The sequence below is a fragment of the Eupeodes corollae genome, chromosome 2, assembly GCF_945859685.1.
Source record: "Eupeodes corollae chromosome 2, idEupCoro1.1, whole genome shotgun sequence".
NCBI lineage: Eukaryota > Metazoa > Arthropoda > Insecta > Diptera > Syrphidae > Eupeodes > Eupeodes corollae.
This window is the reverse complement of record NC_079148.1, coordinates 72,456,875-72,469,963: the sequence shown is the minus strand read 5'-3', so window position 1 is coordinate 72,469,963 and position 13,089 is coordinate 72,456,875. Positions and strand designations below refer to the sequence as shown.

Below are 13,089 nucleotides of genomic sequence, written 5' to 3'. Positions count from 1 at the left end.
GTTTCTAGGTCCTAATTCTCTTTGCACCGTTGCACCACCTTTTTTATTTTACTTACTTAATAATTAAAACTGGCTTCAAATAACTAACTTATATTTCTCTAAATGCGTAATTTACAATTGTTGCTTAATCTTCATTGTTCTTGCACCTAACAAGAGTAATTAATTTCACTTCATATTCGAATGATATTACTCCCAAAGTAACACAATGAGAATACCAAAAAATTGTTCATCCACAATTTTGAAATTTTCTTTGAACACCTCTGAACAACATGGCATCCGCCATTTTTCTAAGGTGGACGCCATTTTTTTTAAATGTGGGGAGTATGCACATCTTCTTGCATAAGTATTCGTTCCCCACATTTTTTTTATATGGAGTTAATACTTATGCAAGTTTATGTGCAAATCGCAGCTTGTAGGCAAAAAGAGAGCAACCGTCGAAGTTGGTTCTCTCGTTTAGTTTTTTCTCTCTGTCAATATAATCTAATTTTTACATACATTACATCAATTTAGTTCTTCTATTAGTAAAGTTTCTTAGAGAAACTAAGTGTGAATTTTATAAAAATGAAACAAAAGGTTTTCATTTAATAAAATTTAAAATAATATAAAACTTCAGTAGTGTACTATTAAACAAGGTATATTTTAAGGGGCTAAACTTTAAGTAGAAAAATAGGTAGAAATTTAGGAGTTAAGTACATATTATAAACTGAAACTACAATTTTAAGAAATTTTATTCACCCCTATCACAGAGTCCCTCATAGCGAGTCCCCGAAAATTGTGTTACGCTACGAATACGAGTACATTTACATCATAAGCCCCGAACGAATTCAAGAAAGCATTGGCACACATAAATACTAATTTCGGAGTTTTAAAATCAGCTGATATGCGTCAAAATAAAAAAAATAAATAAAAGTTCGTTTTTCATCTTTCGATTTGTTCTTGTTTTTATTTGTTTTTGTTTTTAAAAATTGATAGAATTGTCGTTGCAATAAATGAAGAAAATACACGAAGACTGGATGAATCATATGATTGACGCGAAGTGGTTGAAAGACGCCGTGGAACATTTCTCACATCAACTACGTCTGATGACATCGAAACATCGGCAAGTTAGTTCTCTTCACAAGGTTCATTTGATTCTAAAGGCTCGGAGGAATTTTCAAATCCAAAAGATTGTGGATCTTTTATTCCGCTGGTCAAAGTTCATTCATTCTTATGACACCTTCTTCCAGGCTGCTAAAAAAATGCATTCTATTTGCTCCGCCACCTGTAGCTTTGCATTCTTTTTTGTTCTCAACCATTTTCCTCTTGATTTATGCCTTTCAATCTATCCACACTTAAGAATTAAATTAAATTATAAAAAAGTTTGGACTAATTTATTCAATTTACTTTTTTCCAGCTAGAGGTGTCCTTAGAAGGTGGGTCTTTAACTATTTAACTCTATTTTTACTGCCTCCCAAAACGAATTTACTTCCTCCTTAGGGATTTTTGAAAATCCTTGGGCAATTTCAAGTTTTTCTTGAAGACTTTTCATAAAGCCTTTCGAATTGAATTTTATTTTTGATAACTTTATTTGCCCTTCAAAAAAAAAATTAAAAAAAACATAGGTAAACACTTTCACATTAAAACAATAGTAAAACTCACATGATTCTTTTCATATATTTTATTTTTATTTAATTTATCTTCGCAAGCTTAATTTTTTGTTCGTTTTAAAAACTCCGATCAAAATAATTGTTCGTAGAAAAAACTGCCAAACTTCCTATTCATTCGGGGCTAGTGATACCAATTTTCACGAACTCCGAATTTCGTAGCAAATTTTTTTAGTACGACGGGACCAATGATACAATTATTCGGGGTTCGTACTACGAATCTATTACGACGGGGCCTGTAATAAGGCTGATTATTATATAAACATTATTATAATATAAACATTGTTTACAAGTTCAATTAAGAAAATAGCTTTACTCGAAATGACTGACCTAAGCTTTAATGAAAGCCATTAAACCTTGTGGCTATCAAACTATACTGGCACGCTCTTTTTCTTAAGCTTCTTTAAAACCCACTATTTTTACCCTAAGGCAATTTTGTGTTTTCTTGGCTTTTGAAGCCTTTTGAGTCGAGGTATTAAAATATGATCTGTAGAGCGTTGATAGTTCTTTATGTGTAGATGCTTCTAATCGTTATTGAAATGGATCTGGTGAATACATCCAATCCTGTGGACATAATCTTTCTCTTCCGAAGTGGCTTTAGTGGTTTTCCTTATCGAACTGCTTTCATAAGCGTTCAAATGTGGGCAACGCGAGGACAACTACTTTTTGGGCTAGTCATTTAATCTTGAAGATATAGGAAACTGGAGAAGAACCCAACTCTCGAAAAATATTACTTTTCCCATTGGTTTTTAAAACGAGACAATTTAGCCAGAACTCATTCCTTACCTATGGTAGTCAATTATTGCGATTTTATTTTCTTAAGCGCCTCATTTTATGGTAACAATAGTAAAACTGTAACCATTTACATTTATTCTTTGCTTAACAATGTAAATATTTAGGAAAATGAGATAATCAATTTATATCAAATTGATGTTTTGGCCAACAAGGGCTTGAAGTTTTGTAACAGAATTTATGGTACAACTACGTATGTATATCCGTGTTTCTCATTAGAAATTTTCTTAGATCCAAAGTTCTTATAACAAGTGGTTTAATTTTAAGGGCCGATGTTTAAAATTTCTTAAAAACCGGGTCTATAGGAGATGTGAAAACACCATTGCACGTTCGTACAGCTCGAACTGTAGAACATGTTGGATAGATGTAGCTGCTGTTGGAGATAGTGTGACTTAAGAACCGTTCATTTCAACTTCTCGTCACACCCAACGATTTCACATCTCACCAAAGGCGGAACCAGACTTTCAATCTGGTCACACACTTAACATAAAGATGAGTTTTTGAGCACCTTTTAAAAATGTTCCTTAATTTTCTCTAAAGGAGGCTGACAATATTTAAATAACATAATGTGTACTTTAACCTAACATTTTCACTTCGTTTTAAGGGGTAAAGAGACAACTTAAGCTATTTGATTATTTTGGAACAATGCTATTCAGCAAGATATGGTCGAACTTTTTAATTTGGACAACTTCCTACACATGAAAGCATTCCAAGATTCCAACAGGGTTTTAAATATGCCATAGTTAATAGCTGAAATTCAATAGTTTAGAGGGTTTTTGGTGTATTTCAAAATGTATAAATTGTGATGAAACGTATCTTTTTTTCCAGAAATAATATAGTTCAGTATTTTTTTAAACACGAAGAACGCTACGAAAATATTGATGCAGAAACCCAGACAGTCTGGCTTTTTTTACGTATATTTTTCGGACTCAATTTTCGTGAATTAATTATAACTATCGTTTTCAGTCTGTTTACTGGTAGATTGGAGCTGATGCTAGAAGACAAATTTTACAAAATGACTGATTTGGTATGATCTTAAAGGAGTCAACAAAATTTACAAATTGAAGAGCGAAAAGATGTTTGGTTCTTGAATTCTTAGTGTGGCAACCAAAACCTCTTAGTAGTTTAGTTCTCGGAATCTTTCAAAGCTTTCATATCAATTTAATTTTCAATTAGACATTAATAAAAGTGTTACTCTTGATGTTTTTGGGACATTTATATACTTGAAACTCTTGTTTAAATCTCAGTTCTTGACCGTCAAAAGCAAGTTCAGAAAGAAGATTTCCTTAAATTTTTAAGATTTTAAAAGTTTTTGTAGATTATAGAAAATTTTGAAAAAAAAAAACACTTTAAGAAAGCCATGCACATTTTTTGTGTGTCAGAATAAAATAAAAAGGAATTGAAGACAAGTTTTAGGAATTTAAAGGCAATTTAGTATCAAATTGGCGATATTTTATTCAAGGTTCTTAAGAACCAGAATATTTGCTCTTTCTTTCAGAAAAAAGTTTTCTAATTTAATTTGTGTGAAAACAAATGGTCAGAATGGTTTCAAGAATTGGCAACACTTTATGATCCGTTTTCGAAGAAAATCATCTTTAGTGTTGAGGAACATTTTCACAGCAGTGGATTCGTCAATAAGCAGAATTGGTTCATGTGGGTGAAAGATAATCCCGGAGTGATTTTCGAAAAACCAATACAATTACAAAGAGTGACTGTTTGGTGTGGTTTGTGGGCTGGTGCCTTAAACGGGCCGCAATTTTTCAAAAATTAAGCCGTTCAGGCAGCTATTGTGAATGGCGCTCGCTTTCATGAGACGATAACAAACTTTTTACTGCGCTCGAATTGGAAAATCGCAGTGTGGACGATATGAGGTTTAATAGGACAGTGCCACTTGTTACAGCTAACGAAACAATGGCTGTTTTTCGCGACAAATTCAAACGTGGAGGCGATGTCAAATACCCGCCAAAATCATGTTATTTGACACCGTTGGAGTTTTTATTTGTTATTTTGTCAGAAATGGTGTACGTTGATAAGCCAGGAATAATTCACAACCTAAAGGATGAGATAATTCATCGACCCTTAACATTTTACCACCCTCTGTAAGAAAAACTATATTATATATGTATATAAGTAAGACAATTCTTGAATTTTAATACTCACTTATTTACATTAATCTAAGTACATTTTTAATTTTACTCCTAATAGAACCCAAATCAAAATAGCAAAAAAAAATTTAAAAAACATCAAAGAGTATTTGGGGGACTTTAAACACTCTGCTGAGCATTAAATTCTTATGAATTTATTATTCGAACCTTAAACCCTATCTTCGTTAGCCTTTTTTTCGAAACAATAATTAATGTATAACCTTCAAAAAACAATTAGTCTTTATTACTCTACTTTCCAAAAATAAATAAAAAGTCTCTCAATACAAGTGCATTCATACAATTCAACTTCAACCATAACCCACATTACCAAGCCTTTACGATTTAATGTACTAAAACTGGCTCAAATGAAATTCAACTGACCAAGATAATCTCTTCTCACTTGTCCCTTTGTTTGCCAGTAAGTACATTGTACACACAAAGACTCCAATTTGTAGACTTCAATAAAAACATATGTTCCTAACAATACTTAAGAACCAAAAAGGTACCTACAAGCTACGAGTATAACATTCATTCATTCAAAACTTTTTCACAATCGTCCATGCATAAAAACAGAAGGTCCTCTTGTCAGCCCAAAAATTTAAGGAAATAAATTCAAATAGATAACTATACACACAACTACAACACAATTTGTTGTTGGCAATATTTGCTAACAAAATAGTACACCATGTAAAGGAGAATATTTACGTATATACCTTCGACTTGTATAGGTACTATAACCTACCTAATAATATAAGAAAAGATACAAGATAGAAAACTTGCTTAAACGAAAAGGACATTTGGACTTTAGGCCATATGTAGCATATTATTGTAAAGGATATGAGATGCCTTTTATATCTAAGAGTTTTAAATAAAATTCGTTTTTGAATATGGGGTAGCTTTTGACGAAAGGATGTGTTAACAGTTGGTAAATATATATGTACAAACATAAACCTATAAGAGTTTTCATGAAGTGATGTAAGAAGCAAAACAGGTTAAGAAGATTTAAATTTAACATTTTTTTGAACACAGGGTTCCGTTAAGAGAGTGTATGTTTAATATGTAGATACCTATATCAGTTGCAAAAGACCGCACCGGGGGCTTAAGTAACTAATTAGTCAATAAAGACTTTCAGTAACGATTTACCTTTTTCATTCTGATTTTTGAATGTTTCATAAAAAATTTAATACATAAAATTATAAACTATATGTAAATACACAAATTTTGTTTCCTTTTTTTATGTCTTAATTTGATAACCTTTTGGTTTTTGAAAAGGGAATATTTACCTTTTTTCTTGGAAAACATGTAAATTTAAAAGGTTTTTGAAAGTTCTCGTTGAATCGCCTTTTTGTATTAATTTTTAATCTAAAATTATATTTATCATTTATTTTATGATGTCGATGGGTTTTCTATTTTGATTTGGGATATAATTTTATCAATACCTCCTTCACCCATGAAAACATATAAAAAAAGGATTGATAACAAAACTTTTTTTTTTTACGAAGTTTTGAAAGGATGTTCAAAGTTAATGTTTTATTTTTGATAACACACAGCTAGCATTGTACGAAATGTATAGAAGAGTCTTGTTAATAAACAAATATGAAGTAAGTTCAAGAAATGTAGATACTAAAATGGCCTTACTTTGTAAAAATCCCAAAACAGATGAATTTGGGTGGAGATGTTGAAATCTTTGAAAATAAAAGTCTTGTTTTTTGAAAACAAAAAAATTGTTTCGATCCTACCCGTGTTTTGTTGGAAAATCTATCAATAATATAGTAGGATTTTACACGAATAACAAAAACAATATCCGCAGTATGAATACTACCGATAAAAGTTAAAGTAGAATCTTATTACGGATGAGTTTTTGAAATTTATACGAGTCTCGAATGGATCTTATGTGACTTCCTTCTAAAATGTTGGTATGATTGATATTGCATTTGTATCTCGATGGGTGTGTTCGTTGATTAGTTATGCATTTGGAATCATGTCTTGTCCATGGGGGAAAATCAATCTGTTACTGTTCATAGTTTTTAGTTTTGTTAATGAAAATGGACTAACTGGGCTTATTTTCGATATGGAACAATAAAAAAGATAATAAGGTTTTGCTTTGTTTCCACCAAGGTTTATCTCACTTTAGATTGAATAAATCTTTTTGGTTCGCACTAGAAGATTTGAAAATGATTAAGTTTGACAGCACTTTCTAAAATGCAAATGGTGTTTCGATTTCTCCTATGAAGTGCAAGTGAGATAGTTTGATTCGTGTTGAACAATGAAAAACAAAATAGTTCAACACCATAAACAAATATGCTACCTAATCCATGTGTTTGTTTTCAATTTTTATTAAACCAAAAATTTTGTTTTTTGTACACAAAAATGGAAATAAACAGACCATAACACATTATCAGTAAAACCAACGACTCCACACAGGTTTTTCTTGACAAATGTTGACTCGACCCCAATTCCCAGCTGGAATCGAGGCGAATCAGTTATATAAAGAATTGAGGCTAGCTTCAAGCTTGCTTCAACACCACATGTTAATGTAGTAGTCTATGAACAAACCCCCATCTTGAAGTTTTTATTTTATTGTCAAATTGTTTGGTTAAAACTTCAAAATCGACTATCACATTACACAGACTTATTAGGGGAAACTATAAAAAGTGACTAGAATAGAATTGGAACGTGCGGATCCAAATCGGCTTTTGATACTGTGAATCAGGTTAGTTTTAATCAAATTTTAGACATCAAAAGGGAGAGAGTGTTATTGCTTTAAGACTAAGATGGTTCGCGATCGAACACCCTTACATTTCGAAGTTGTTGAGGTATTTGAGCGGAGTTTTAATTAAGAACGAAATAAACAGTTGTTATAACTTCTGTTAGATTTTAGGAATGAACGGAAAGTTTCCAGATTATCCTTTACTTTTAAATAGGAAAGTTAAAACTGTCATGATATTTGATACAAATGTTTGTGAAGTGGTTGAATAACGGCAGCATACCATTGTATGCATAAAAGGTAAAGCTTGATTCAGACTTATAACTGATGATAAGGTTAACTTAACAAAAAGTTTTGGAAATTAATTTTCAAATATGAAGTAATTACTTACAAATCGAAAAAGTTTTTATTTAGATTAAAAATGAAATTCTATACGCTGCAATAAGACACCAACTAGTAATTTCAGCTGTAATGGATCTTAAAGATGGGAAAGCATGCGGACCGAAAGGCGTACCAGCAGAATTTTATGAGTATGGTACACAGAGCTAATCAACTACCACTAGAATTCAAGAAGTCCATGATTTTCCCGATTCATAAGAACGGGAGCTTGTCTAACTCTGAGCTGTCTAATTTTAGAGGAATAACCTTTCTAAATAACCAGGTGGCATAGACTTCGGACGAAATTGTTCTTTTGGCAGCATCACCTGAATCATTACAGTTAATGATAAACCACCTGTATCAATATTGTCAGCTTTTGAGTTTGATGAATCTCAATATGTTTAAAATTTTGTTTTTAAAACGAGGAGGTGGCCCAAATTCGGTGGAAGAAAAATGGTTTCATAATATAGAGGTCATTGAAGTTGTCACGGAGTTCACTTAACGAAAAATTTGAGCATACAAATTCATCTAAGAGAGAAACTAGTTAAGGCTAAAGGTGCAACTAGTGCAACTTGGAAAAGATGTTTTTCTAACTAAAGTATAGCACATAGCAGCAAGTTCAAGATATTTGAAGAGGTATCTGAATCTGTCACGTTGACAGTTGAAAAACTTTTTCGATACTTTATTAAGCACATTTTTAAACTGCCATCAAATACACCCAACTAGTTTATTATGTTGGAATCAGGATTATCACCTAAGTTCATACGAACCCTAAAAATGCAAGTCGATTACATCTTGGAGTTATGAAGATGAGCAATAATAGGTTTCTGAAGATAGTAGCGTTTCAAGTAATACGAACCAAAACAAGTTGGTGGGCTGATTGGATAAATTTGACAAGAGAATGTGGAATGGAACTCAACATTTTGTGTAATAATCAGGATGATTTAAAAGCTTCTTTTTACCAGCTCATTTCCGCAGTGGACATAAAACAACGAGAAAAATACTTGAATGACGCCACAGATCTATATACAGGCAGCTCTACTGTCAACTAAATTACAACTTGGGAGAGAGGAATTATTTAAAGGGACGTGGAATGTTAGGTCCCTTAACAGACCACGTGCGGCCGAAAAATTAACGGAGGCCCTAGACCGCTATCAAGCAGACATCACCGCCATCCAGGAAATACGATGGGATGGGCCGACCAAAAAGAGGATGAAAAACTGCGATATTTACTATGGTGACTGCTACCACGAAAACCAACAGCGCTTATTTGGATGCGGCTTCGTCATAGGAGCCAGACTCAGGCAAGAAGTCTTGAGCTATAGGTGCATCAATTAGCGCCTCATGACCATACGCATCAAGTCTAAATTCGGCAACATAAGCCTGATATGCGCGCACGCCCCCACAGAAGAAAAAGGCAAAACAGGGAGATGCTGAGAGAAGGCACAACGTCGAACGGCTACAATCGCCAGAGATCGCCAAATCTTTTTCCGACCGAGTTACAAGTAACCTCTCTTTAAGTTCTCTGCCGCCAACACAATGTATTGAAAACCAGTGGCAACAATGTCAAGATTTAATCAGAGAAGCCGCCTCTGATGTGCTGGGTTTCAAACAGCCACAAACAAGGAACCCCTGGTTTGATGAGGAATGTCGGCAGGCAAATTCAGCCAAACAACAGGCGCGCAAAGCGGCGCTGCATAAAAGGACGAGATCTGCTCGTGAGCTCTATGGACAGAAGAGGCGAGAGGAACGCTGACTTCTCAGAAGGAAAAAAAGAGGGCATGAGAAAGGTGCGGTTAGAGATGTCTAGAGGGTTAAAAGCAGGAATGAAGTTCGAAAGTTTTATGAACAGGTGAAACGAAATTCACAGGTACATAAACCTAGAATCGAAAGCTGCAAAGACGAACGTGGAAACATAATAGTGGAACCGCAGTCAATGCTGAGGATATGGAAGGACCACTTCTACAGACTGTACAACGGCGACGACGAACCGAATTCCGCTGTCAGGCAGGATGATCCATTCAACATAGACGACGAAAGCCAACAATCCCGACCTCCCGACTTAGACTAAGTAAAGATTGCCATATCTAAGCTGAAGTCTAATAAAGCTGCTATAGCGGATGGCTTGAATGCCGAGCTCTTTAAAGCAGCTGCAGATAAGGTAGTTAGGAGCATGCACCAACTTATCTGTAAGTCGAAAGAAAACATGCCCGATAAATGGAACCTCAGTATTGTTTGCCCGATCCTGAAAAAAGGAGACCGTCTTAACTTCACCAACTATAGAACAACAAGTAATGGTGCGGGCTACAGACTAGACGTGTTTTATAGTCGGGCAGTTTTCTCTGGTGTTTTCTTTCCTAATTGAGTTCCCAATTTCATAAAGCCTCTGACAATAGTTGCTAAAAGTCTAATATAGTGGATTTGTGAAATAATAGACTACCTGTGTCACTTTTGATCATTATTATTTGCCATTTAAATTAATATTTTCTTCTCCCGAGACTGAAAGAAAACCTGGTACATAAAACCAAAATCAACCTAAACGCATATATATGTCGGCATCATACAAAAAACGCAGTCGCGCAACAGACAACGCCACTCAAATAGAAAAAAGCTCTAAAAATTCACCTCGAACCTCCCCACAACATAATTCGAAAAGAATGGCTTATGATGAAAGTGCGTTGTTATCCAAATTGGATGCTAGGATGAAAGAACAAAGTGATTTCATAATAACCTTATTAGCTAAACAAATGAAACAGGACAATCAAGACCTCACTAACACAATTCAAAAACAATTTGAAGTTGTTAACAAAAACATAAATGTTATTAATACTAAAGTTCAACAACTCGAGAGTGACAACTTAATAATCATGAACGAAATTGATTCCCTAAAATCAGATGTGACTAAAATCAACTTAGAGCTCAATGAAACCAAAAAAAAACTTGAACTAAGCAATGCCCAGCTGTCTTCAACCAAAAAAGAACTTGCCGAAGCATCAACATCAATTGCAAATCTCGATAACAAATTTGTAGCAAGTGACGCAGTGATGTTTGGTGTTCCCCAACTCCCCGAAGAAAACCTTAAATCACTCTATAACCATCTCTGTCATACGCTCGATATTAAACCACCGGTAGTGTTGGATTTGTTTCGCTCACGCCCAATTCAAAACTCGCATAAAAACACCTCAATCATTATAAAATTTAAATCACCATATGAAAAAAATTTTCTCCTCACATCCATTGCCAAACACATCAAAACCAATAAAACTCAACTGTGTCTCAATGATATTGGCATTGCATCAACTGCACACATCTTTGTTCGCGAGTCACTATCGAAAATGAACAATAACTTGGTGCGGCATGCAATTGAACTCAAGAAATCCAACAACATCGCTGCAGTGTTTACAATTCGAGGCCGAGTTTATGTGAAGCGTTCGCTGTCAGATGTCAGAGGGATTTGCGTCGATAGTGTAGAAGACCTAGAGAGAATTGCCAGCTAAGAATTTTATGAATTTTAATAAAATACTTATTTTGTTACATTCTGCTCTATTATTATTATTATTTTTTATTTTATTTAATTTTTTTTTATTTATTTTTATTTCTTTCTCATTCTTTATTAATTTTCCATATAATATTTTATTTTTTTTTTTTTTTTTTTGTTTACCTTTATAATTGCTGTTCATTTGCTCATATAATTTTCTTCTCTTCACATTTTATAATAATTTTCTGCATTAAATCTCAATTTTTTCACATATTGATTATCTTTTACTTGTACCGGTTTGTCCTTTGCAGGTGGCTTTTTTGTCCTAACGAAATTATTGACACCACGTAAATTCATTTGCTTATTAACTCGTTAATCTCGTTGTTATGCAACGAATTGATAATCATGCGGATTACACAGGCGATAATAGTGACGGAATTTTGCGGTCTATGGTTAGAATATTGAACAAAAATCAAGTGACGGGTATACGGGTGTGTCATTTGAATGCACAAAGTTTATTTTGTAAAATTGACGAATTTAGGGATGTTTTTGAAAACTCTGACACCGACATCATTTGTGTGTCAGAAACCTGGTTTCTAGATACAAATCCTGACGAAATGTATAAGCTTGTTAATTTTAAGTTGTTTCGTGGAGATAGATGTGGGAGGAGGGGTGGGGGTGTTGCAGTGTATGTTCGGAATAATTTGAAGTGTAAATTTAAATGTAAATCGGAAAGAGGTTGTGTCATGGAATATGTATTCATTGACATCATTGCAGAAGAAAATTCTCTGACATTAGGTGTTGTATATAGACCCAATAATGATGTTTCCTTAAGTCCTTTGTTTACGCTCATTGAAAATATTTCTTTAAATTCGTCAAAAATGGTAATCTGTGGTGACTTTAACAGTAATCTTCTTGTTGAGAATGCACTTATTAATGAAATGGGGTGATATAACTTATTCCCAGTTAACACAACCATTGCCACTCATTTTGTAGGTACTTCACAAACACTTTTAGACGCATTTTTTGTAAGTGAATTAAGCGACGTTTTGCATTATGACCAGTTATCGGCACCAGCATTTTCGAAACATGATCTTATTTATTTAAGATTTGATTTTAGGAAGCATACAACTGAAACCCCATATGTGTATCGTGATTTTCACAGGGTAGACTATACTAGCCTTGAACTAAATCTGCAGAACATTGATTGAGACAGAGTCTTCTACCTCCCCTCACCTAATGACCAAGTTAGGTTTTTGAACTCTAATATTTCAAACCTGTTTAACAACCATATACCAATCCGAAGAATAAATGCTATAAATTATCAACGTCCTTGGTTCTCGAATGAAATTCGTAGGCTTCTATTTCAACGGGATGGTGCTTACCGTGAGTGGAAGAGATATAGACTTGCAATACACTTCGAAACCTATCGTACTCTTCGTAACCAAACAAATGCTAAAATTAGATCCGCTAAAATCGAAGCGTACAGTTTAAAGTTAGGAACAGCCAACAAACGCCAATTATGGAAAAATTTAAGAGAATTAGGGGTAGGTAGATCTAATATTGAGTATAATGGGAACATAGATGTAGATGTATTAAACCAAAACTTTGTTTCGCTTCCTTTTCCACATCTCTCTCATAACTTATCCTCATCACTTACTCGGGAATCTCTTAATACTTCTCACCAAGGTATGTCATTTGACTTTGTTGGTATTGATAATACAGATATCGTTGAAAGCTTACTTAGCATCAAATCGAATGCGGTTGGAATCGATGGCATACATCCAGTTTTTGTGAAAGCAATTTTACCATACATCTTAACCTATTTGACCCATATCTTCAACACTATAATTATGACGGGCGTTTACCCTGATGATTGGAAAAGGGCAAAAATCATTCCAATTCCCAAGGGTCGAAACACGGATGAATTTAGGCCCATCTCCATAT

At 33.9% G+C, this 13,089-nt stretch overlaps 1 long non-coding RNA gene across 1 annotated transcript; it reads right to left on the bottom strand.

Moving 5' to 3' along the window:
• Positions 1 to 1,010: 1,010 nt before the first annotated feature.
• On the bottom strand, positions 1,011 to 1,898 carry LOC129947812 (uncharacterized). The gene is made up of 3 exons (XR_008781769.1): positions 1,639 to 1,898; positions 1,384 to 1,572; positions 1,011 to 1,330 (listed from the first exon to the last, which is right to left on the bottom strand). It is a non-coding gene; the product is annotated as an uncharacterized LOC129947812 (long non-coding RNA).
• Positions 1,899 to 13,089: the final 11,191 nt, after the last annotated feature.